We start from the raw sequence: 9,187 nt of genomic DNA, 5'->3' as shown, positions 1-9,187 counted from the left end.
GTGTTATACGTAAATTTTGCGAAATATATTGACGGAATGATATTACCATTGAGATATTTGGTGAAAAAACTTTTGTATATTTTACGTAATATTAACGTAATAGATTTTACCAATTACCTTTCGATAAGATTGCTTAGCTATATTTTACGAAAGATTGACGAAAGATAATTTACTACTTAGATTTAGTAAAAATGATTCTGTGAATTTCACGTATTATTGACAAAGCAAATTTACCATTAAAATTTCGGTTCGAATTTATCTGCGTAAATTTTCTGTTGTTTGGATAACCACTTTTTTGTATAATTTGAAGTTTCAACTTACGCACATTTTGACGTATTGTTGACGTAAATATTACGTAAAAATGACGTACTCATTCTTACCTAGCAAAAAGTGGTTGATAAAAGAGCCGTAAAAGAAACGTATTTGTTTACGTAAAATTTTCCTTCCATTTTCCGTTTTTTTTAAATAATTTTTTGCTATAATTAGACGCTATGATTTGACGTAAATAATAGGAAAAAATACCGCATACATTCTTATAATGTAAAAAATAGTTGGTAAAATGTTCGCAAAAGAAAAGAAAAGAATTTATTTACGTTTAATTTTTCGTGAATTTTACGTTTTTCGGTTAACCGTTTTCTCTTATAATTCGACGTTTCAGTTTTACGCAAATTTGATGAATGCTTTAACGGAAAACTATACGTATTCTTTACTTAAAATTGATGGTTCTTTGCAACCTGGGCAATTTGAATGGAAATGGGATTTTATTTAACACCATATAAAAATTGAGGAAAACTTTCCCTAGCTGTGGTTCAATGTATGGTTCGTTGTTGAACAGATTTTTACGAATATTTAATGCTCCGGAACGACATTACTTTCCGGTCCACCTAAAATATAACGTTTGAGACAGTTTGTCAGTACGGCGGTAATTGCTGACTGGAGAATTTGCTCTAGTGATGACGTCTTGTTTCACTGAGAAAAATATAGTCAAAACTATCAGAATTTTGTGTTTGGCTCTAAGGAACACCAAAGAGCTTGGTAATTTTTATCGAAGTTCTTTCCTTATGATTTTAATAAAATTAACAATAAAATATTGTTTTAGGATGTATTATAAGATTTGATCAATGTGGTAAAATTTGATAGTTTTATTCATACCTTAGAGCATAAATTCCATTTGTTCGCTTAAATTTACTTTTCAATTTTCTATTTTTTATTAAAGGTGTAAAAACTTTAATTGTAATAAGAACTATAATTTTAAAAACCAAAATTTACTGTAAATCATTACCATATGAACGGAAAAATTACCAAATGATTGGCTTAACTACTATATATTTTGGTTTATTAGCAAAATTATTTTTTTTACCAGAAATGTCATTACCATAGAGTGCTATAATTTTACCTGAATTTTTTTGTCTATGTGCGGGCTATAAATCTGTCTATAGTTTCCTATATTCTTCATGAAGTATTTATTGGAGAAAAACCTACCATTATTTATTGAACACTTTTAGATTGTACTGCCTAGTTGGTGTTCATGTACCAGAAACTAGTTACCCCTTGAGTTATAAAATCACTTTCTTGAAGATAAATTAGCACTCCAACAATTATAGAAAAGGAAGAATGTTTTTTTTTTAAATAATTGCTTTATTAAATGTTTTATAACTATAATTTTTTAAAAGAATTGCTGAAAAAGCAGTAAAAAAATTGAAGTAGGCACACACCATAAAATATTTTTAATCACACCATTTCCATAAATTAAATAACTGTATAAAAATCGGTGAATTTCTTCCTTTACACCAATTTCCATAATTTAAAACAAATCCAGAAACTTATATTAAGTATTTCTGAAAGGAAAAAAAAAACACTTTTAAAAATTTATTCCAAGGAACAAGTATGGTACCAATATACCATCGTATAATTTCCATAAATGAAATTTTTAAATCTACCAAAATATATAAAAGGTAAATTAAACTAAAAATATTAAAAAGCTGCAGAGGCAGTGGAGGTAAACCAAAGGAAAATGCAATTTGGGAAGTAAGCAAGCGTAAGCCTAAAATCCCCTTTTTCAAATTATTTACACAGAAGAGGAAATTCGTATTTTCTCTAAATAACCAAATTATTTACCGATTCTCGCATACATCAGAACAATGGAAACATTTCTCTGATATTATGAAGCGTGGGGGAAGCCTATTCTTCCTGTTGTTTGCTATGTAGACACAAGACATGAAACAGATGAGGGCTTTGAGTAAAACAAATTCCAGAACTTTTGAAGAGGGGTGGCGTAGAATCAGCAGGGGATACGGGCTGCTACCGTAATTCTTTTAAGGGAAAATTATAATCACGATAAAATACTAGAACGAGCTGTTTTACCGTTGGATTAAACCAAGACCAACAAATAGTCTGCTAAGATAGAACAGATTTCACCCAAGATGGCGGTATGGAGGGAGAATTTCGAAATTGATGATTCGTTTTGGTGTTTTGTAACTTAAGTTCTATCTTTCTTGAAAGGCAAGATTTGGAGAAATCCTACGAGTGTTTTTTTATTTATTTTCCAGTAAAAAGAAAAATTTAAAATGGCATTAATGTAATGAAACTGATGCTTTTTTTTAAAAAAAAATGGAAAAGTAATTTGATTATGAAATATGAGGTTCGGTTTCTGAAATATTTACAGATACCGTGAAGTAACACCAACTGGCTGGGAATGTTTTAAATTAAAGTGGCGTTTTGCTTTAGATTCTCCGTTTTAAGTTAATTTTTCAATGCCAAACTTACCAGTGCATGGTAAAAAAAAAAGGCATCAGCCACAAATTGATTGAGTCAGTAACACCAGGCGTAAAGTGACAACCTCCCAATACAGGCTCGAATCCCACATGATCCGGGCTCAGAAAAACCACAGTGCTGGTATTTTATATCCTCAGTGGTTGATAGATCGTGAGTTGGAATTCTTTTCCGCTGAGCTAACTGTGGTAGCTTTTCGAGAAATTTCTTTCTATAGAAGGCAAGTGCGAATTCGTAACGCTTAAAAGAGTACTACACGAAGAACACCATTAGCTTTAGGTTTGGGCACAAAATTACACGGCTGAGGAATAGAACATTGATTGTCCTAAATTTGATATGAATTGGCTGTTCAATACCAGATATAAAATAGCTATGAGGATAGAGGATAGCTTGGAAGGTAGCGTTCTGTCTAGGAATAGCTCTAGAGATAAGGAGTTTGCTTTGGACATCAGCAATCCAGATTGTAATTCTGGTAATAACGTAATTCGTTTATTTGTACACTGGTTCAAAGATTCACTAACTACCATTTTGGTATAAATATGGTAGTTGATGTATAATTTGTCAGAATCTCTTTTCCATCATATATATATTTTAAGTTTTTGCTAATTGGTGAGGTTGTAATTCACATTTTTATAATTTTGCCTTTAAGCTGAATTCAAAACTATAAAAATTAGGACTGCAATTTTAAGGAGGATAAATGCCAAGCTTCAAAGGTCAAAGAGATTAGTCTAGAACCCTTCAAAATGTGCAAAGGCATCCACTTAATTTTTATCTTCCCACGAAATGTCTTCATCTACTAGATAAACTTGTCTTTACTGTTTCATCACCTTCTTTATCAATTCTAATTATTCTTTTAGCAACTTCCTTTGGCTGTCATATGTAACATAGTTTAAAACTTACTGCAATATTTGAAAATATAGAATTATACCCAGAAAAAAAAAGTGCATCCTTTTTCATAATAATTTTTTTCCCTGTTTTAGCTGTTTTCTGAATGAACTGCAATTTATCCACATAATTTTTAAAATTATGCCTCATCCTTATCACACAATTTTAAAAAAAAATTCTTCTTAATTTATGAATAATGTTTCAAATAATACTCAAGGTAAATGTTAAAAAAAATTTATGAAGTTATTATTATTATTTTAAACTACTGCGCTAGTTTAGAGATTTTTTTAAATCACATAGTCCCATACTTTGCGAAAGCAAAACTGGAATAAGATATTGAGACATTTCTAAAAGACATCATAAGCTAACGCTTCATTTTCAGGAGGCCAATCTAGAATATTTGGAGGCATTTATAAATGGCTGCTCAGTGCTCGAATTCTGCGTATTAAACAAACGTATTTGCTGAATGTTTAGGCAAGTAAAGCAATCCTACAACAAACAGTTGTAGTCTAAGGTAGTTGGGAATGTTTAAACTCCACAATTGTGGTAATGTGATCAGTATTGCGAAACCCTCCCCCTTTACTTCTTAAACAAGCTTGTACCATTTGAAGCTGGGCGGGTTTCAAGTTAGAACTCCATTTTTGCAATAAGACAGCTCAGTGCCTTAACAACAAACAGAGCCTATTGCATATCAATATATGCAGATATTGTCTTATTATTAATTGAAAAGATGTATTCTAAAATTTTTTATATTTTCTTCAAAGAAATTTTTTTCCTTTGTTTAAAATAGTATTTACATTTTTATACCTTATTGTATTGATACACTTATCATTACAAGTTCTTGTCAGAGAAATGTATTAACATTAAATACCTGTATCTGATATTTGATGGATGAAATGTATATTAAGTAGGCGTCAAAGCAAAATACGCAAATGCATAGAGAAATATACCAACAAGTTCTACCGAGCATATAGGAGAAGTTCAGTTTACTCATATCTCCCCCACTTCTTGAAGCGAGAGAAAGGTGTGAGATTCTATAGGCACCCATGGATGACTTCTGTAATAAATCTAGATCTCTTTCAACATGTGAAGGCAGGTACTCCGACCTCCCAAACTTTTCTCCCTCGCGAGGTGGTTAAAGAGAGCAATATCGAAAAGCTGCCTCGATCATCCGACCGGAAGGTAAGGCCAAAGCGTGTGTGTGAAAGAGAAAGCGAACTCCTAAGGTAATTTGATGAATTGCTTCTGTTGCCAAGTCAATCAGATGTCAGAAATTCTTTTCCTACATAGGTTGAGGAACGTTTAAAGACGTGCGTTGGGTGACGAGGTTCATGACCTTTAGAGAAGCGTTCGTATGGATTTGATTGATGCTTGTATGAAAGTAAAGATAGATTGAACAATGACATGAACGGTTCAATTTTAGTTGCTTTCTTTTTCTAAAGTTTTTACCTTTTTTCTTTGTCAGTTGCGGGGAGTCAGAGAAAATTTTGCGGGAGTGGAAAAATAATTTTAACTTCGACTTCCGGGGATAAAAAATAGGTCTTAAAGGTGAAATTAAATCTTTCACCTTATAAAAGTTATTTTGTTTTCACAAATGTTTAAAATTAGTATGTCATTTTACTCATCTAGTTTTCTTAATTAAAAATTTCCGAGGACTCTGTAAGAGTTTTAATAGTGTATAAGACGGAGTTGGTGTCGAACATTTCAGCGACCGTTTTGTTAGCTCTGATTTTTGTATCACAAATGTTCCAAATATGTAATTATTTATAACAACTATGGATTCAGAAAAGTATGGAATAAAAATTCGGTACTTACGTATTAACGCCACCGCCGCTACAGATTTGGCGGTTTTTAAGTGCCGCCAATCTACACTTAAAATTTTTGCGACAATTCATAAAATAAAACACTTTATTTAAAATCAAAATAGTCAATCGGATTTCGGTGGAAAATGAGCCGATATAGAGTTTAGCATAGATTCAAAACAATCATATCGCCATATGAACTCTGATAAATAAGATTCCAAATGAAATAACATTTCCAAAACGTACGTTTACCAAGATAAAGTTTTATGTTGTGGGAATTGGTACATTTTCGTTTTTTCGGTAAAATATTTCCCTCCTGAAAAAATAAAATTGCATCTTGTTTTGTTTTTGGCAAATCCCAAAGACGAATTTTCGTAGCACTAAAAATGGCGACAAAAAAGAATTGTTTTTTTTTTTTTTTTTGTTTCGTCAGCATTCTTTATTTTACGTTTCTTAGTTTCTAAATAATGATTTTTATTGAAACTTGAAATTTTTTGATAAAAATTGTTGTCAAAAAACTTTGTTTACAAAATTAAATTTCATAAAATTATGAGGCTTATGTATACTTTTTGTTCATTTTAATTTTTGAAGTAATATGATTCTTAAAACTATAGAATGTAAAGTTTAAATGGGCCTTTCATGTTATATCATTAAATTTAGTAATACTATTTCTCGGGCATTAGGTTTTAACTCTTATAAGAATATACATATTTTTTTCTGTTAATGTACAAATATTTTTCCGATGTGTTTTGGATATTCCTTCTCTAATAAAAAGAGATACCATTTTGTTTTCGGTTGTACAAGAAAGAAGATCAAGCATTTTTCTTTTTTAAATTTAATAAGCCACATTAAAGAAGGAACGTTGCAATGCTACACGCTACATTAACGACGTCTCCAGAGTAACTGAATGACGGTTCATATAGAAATCGCAGGTATGCGTCTCATACAACAACGCCCCCTATAGTTCGTTGCGATCGCGAATTGACTTCAAAAAGCTTCAAAATTGTCGTCTGCTTTTTTTTTTTTTTTTTTTTTTTTTTTTTTTTTTTTTTTTTTTTTTAAATTGATCTATGGCTGCTTTTTTTAATACTTAAGCCGGATTTCTTATGACACTTACAACTCTTTACTTTTGATAATGATGTTGAAGTGTGGCCAAGAAAAACCAAAAACAAGTCCCATCTTTCCAAAGGTTGAAAAAAAAAATTCCAGCACTCTATCTACTGCTTATCAATTTACTGTTAAACGAAAGCTGGAATCTGATAAATCTTAGACTGCTTCAAATCAATGTATCTTGGAATCTAGCATTCAAGCATTATTCGAGGAGTTATACTTCGGTTAATCATTCTTTCCTGCTGCGCTCGAACAAGGCAGTTGCACATCAGTGTTCACCTGTAATGTTAAGTAAGGAATTCGTGTTGAACTCAGGCATGAAAGGGTGCTCGGGTTAAAGAATTTTAAACCGATATTGCAAAGTTTCCCTTTCAGTGTGGTTTCTACGGAGGAAAAATGTGAAGAGATGTAGGTGAAGAGGGGGGATCTTCTGCACGTGCCAGCTGTCAGTTTCAGACACCCCTGATCAATTTCAGCTGCCAGTTTTACAGAGCAGAATCAGTTTTCAGGATTCTAAAATGCTTCTGGTAGAAAGTTCTCATCATTCCATGCATTTTGGAAATTTCATTTTCTAGTGATGCGGTTTACGGTTATTCCATTAGAACAGGAAGAGAGATTATTTGCAATTCGAATCGATGTAGCGAGCCAAAAGCATATGATAATTTAAAATAGTCCCTTTGAAGATAAGTTGATTCCCTTCGGGAATCAACTATTTGAGAGAAACTCCATTATTCCAGTTAAAAATATCTAGAATTGATGTGAAATAAAGATGATTTTATTCCTGTATATTATCAGTGAAATAAAGATGTAGCAGATTTTATTTTAAGATTTATCCCTACATAACTTTTACTGAAAGAAAGATGTAGAAGAGTTTTTACAATTCATTGAAAGTATTTTTTGTAAAATTTTAAGTGACATAAAAATTTGACAGTAAATCTCTGAGAATTTTCCAACAAAATAAAGGTGAAACAGATTCCCTTCAAGATTTTTTTCTATAGATAATTTTTAGCGGAATAAAGCTCTAAAAATATTTTTACAGTTCATGGAAAATTATCCATAAGTGAAATAAAATGATTTTTTGTGTGGATAATTTTTGTTAAAATAATGATTGAGAAAGCTTTTGATGGTTCCTATGTAACTTTAAAAGTTTAAATAATATTGCCTGTAATTTATTCTTAACTATTGTAAATGTCTGTAAAGTAATTTAATTTTAAATGTAAGACTTTTTTTAGTTGAAATGTATTATTCGGAAATTTTTTATTTATCTTGATTTTCTTTTAATTTTTAAAATTATGAAGATATTTATTACTGATATTATTATACTGTTTTCTGTAATTCTTTTTAATATTTTTTTTTGTAATCAAAGTATTGCCAAAAAATTCAATTAATTATGTTTAAAATGTTCAGCAAAAAAAAAAAAATGAATAGGGAAGTTGTTTTTTTTAGCATAACTGCTCAAAACTGTGAATAAATAGTCACATGATTTTAAAAAGGTGATTATTTAAATTCTTTTAATCACTTCCAGTCAACAAAAAGAGTAAACGTTGATAAGTCTTGAAATATGTCTTTTTAAAAGTATGAAAAGATCTATTTTATATTCTATTTTATAACCGGCATTAAGTTTACGACCATCAGCATTCAACCCCGCAGCCTTGTAATTTCGAACCTTAAGCTAGAAGACGAGAAACTCCTGGATTAAGCATTGGATCAAACTAGCTTTCGTGGAGGAATTTTCGATGGAACTAACCTGTCTTTACGTTATACGGTGTGAAAAGCCCCGAAAACCTCCCAGGGTTAGCCCGATGGCAAGGGGATTTTAACCCATGATCCGTCTACCACTGAGGATATTTTACGTCAGATCTCTGATCAGTGCGAGCCGGGGGCAGAATTTGTATCAAAAATTCGTATCTGGTAAAAAGTCAATACAAGGAGTAAATAAGCATTAATTTAATTTAAAAATGAAATATTAAGAAAATTCAAAACCAACAACAAATTCTCTAAATTAACATTTGCAACTTGATTTTATTATTTCCATTATTAAAAACAAATACTAAAATAGCAGGAAATAAACAGCATTCCTTTAAATACAAACTGAAAAGAATCCAATTGACTGCTGCATCTTGACTTATTTATCTTTATCCATCAATAAATACAGAATAGCCAGAACAAAATATTAGTAAGCACTCGTTTAGTTTCAAAATTGACAAAAGAAACCAAATCCACCAACAAATTCTTTAAATTGTCAGCTACAGCTTGACTTTATTATTTACATTCATTATTAAATATAAAAACCAAATTAATTGGAATAGTGAAACAACATTCTTTTAATTACAAACTGAAAGGAATATAACAGTGACACCAAATTTGTTAAAGTGACAGCTACTTCTTGAATCCATCAATATCCTACGTTAAAAAAATCACAGGAATTCTAAAATAACATTCCATTAATAGCAAATTGAAAAGAATCCAAGACTGACTTAAAGACATTTGCTATGATCATTTAAATATCTATGTCTGGATTTGAAGAAATAATTGCCCACACATTTTAAAGATATCTTTCAGTGATGATTTATAAGAAGGCTTAAGTCCTCTTAGAACACCCAAAATACTGCACCTCA

The sequence above is a fragment of the Parasteatoda tepidariorum genome, chromosome 6 (assembly GCF_043381705.1).
Source record: "Parasteatoda tepidariorum isolate YZ-2023 chromosome 6, CAS_Ptep_4.0, whole genome shotgun sequence".
NCBI lineage: Eukaryota > Metazoa > Arthropoda > Arachnida > Araneae > Theridiidae > Parasteatoda > Parasteatoda tepidariorum.
The sequence above is the reverse complement of the archived record's forward strand: the minus strand, read 5'-3'. Positions refer to the sequence as shown.